Raw genomic sequence first — 1,196 nt, forward strand, 5'->3', positions numbered from 1 at the left:
AAAATAGGCTATTTACCAAGCCATTTTGCCACCCAAATCTTCATATACCTACACCAATCCAATTGGCACAAAACATAGCATAATTTGACAATTAACCCCACCAATTTAAGCCTAATTCATGCTCATTCTATACCATCATCTTCAATACATAGAAGTCACAAAATATACCATACCCTTTATACCAAAATCACATATACAATTCATCTAATTATATATTCCAAATTATACATCATTGTGCTCAATCTCGCAAACCTATATATTCTATAATTTTAATCTTTTAGCATCTACCATAACTACATCCATAAGCTTCATAATATAAACCATACTCAAATCTATCCATGACCTTACAATACAAGCCATATATACACATATATTTACATAATCCAACCAACCAAATTAAACTAAGTTTCAAGGCCATATATATATAAACCAAAAACATAACAAATCACAAGCTAACTTAATTGGCAAATTTCATTACCAAAACATAACCAATATGAAAAAAGTTCCTATACATGCCATATACTCAAAACATAAACTCAAAAGTACCAAATTGATAGTTGGATAGTGTGACAATGTCTCAGACGATCCCTGAATCCGAGCTAGCTTTGAAATCACTATAAAACACAGAGAAATACACAAAGTAAGCTTTATAGCTTAGTAAGTTTGTATAGCATTTATATCAACTCATCATATAAACTCAAATTAATCCAAAAACATAACATAACATATCTCATAATAAATCACTAACCTACCACATTTGTATCCATTAAAATAGATGTAATTTCCATAATTTTCATCATTTTAGTGTATTACTCAGTTCCTGTACATACTTGTACCTTCTAGCATTTAACTCATACTCATTCACATCTTTGACATATCCATTAAATCATTTGAAATATTTTTGGATACTCGAAAAACTCACACACTTGTGCCAAATAAATAGTCGAAGCTGTATCAATCTTGCACACTAAGTGCCCATATATATATATAGCCGAAGCTATCTTGATCTCGCACACTAAGTACCCATAATTAGCAGAATCATTGTCAAACACGATTGTAGTCTAGTATACACAATTTATGCAATATCAAAGCATTTAAAACATAATTATAACAATGCTTTTTACATAGAACTTACCTTGGATGCAAAAAATAGCTAAACTGATCAATTAGTCAAGAACTTTGTTTTTCCCCCGATC

Source organism: Gossypium hirsutum, chromosome A13 (genome assembly GCF_007990345.1).
Source record: "Gossypium hirsutum isolate 1008001.06 chromosome A13, Gossypium_hirsutum_v2.1, whole genome shotgun sequence".
NCBI lineage: Eukaryota > Viridiplantae > Streptophyta > Magnoliopsida > Malvales > Malvaceae > Gossypium > Gossypium hirsutum.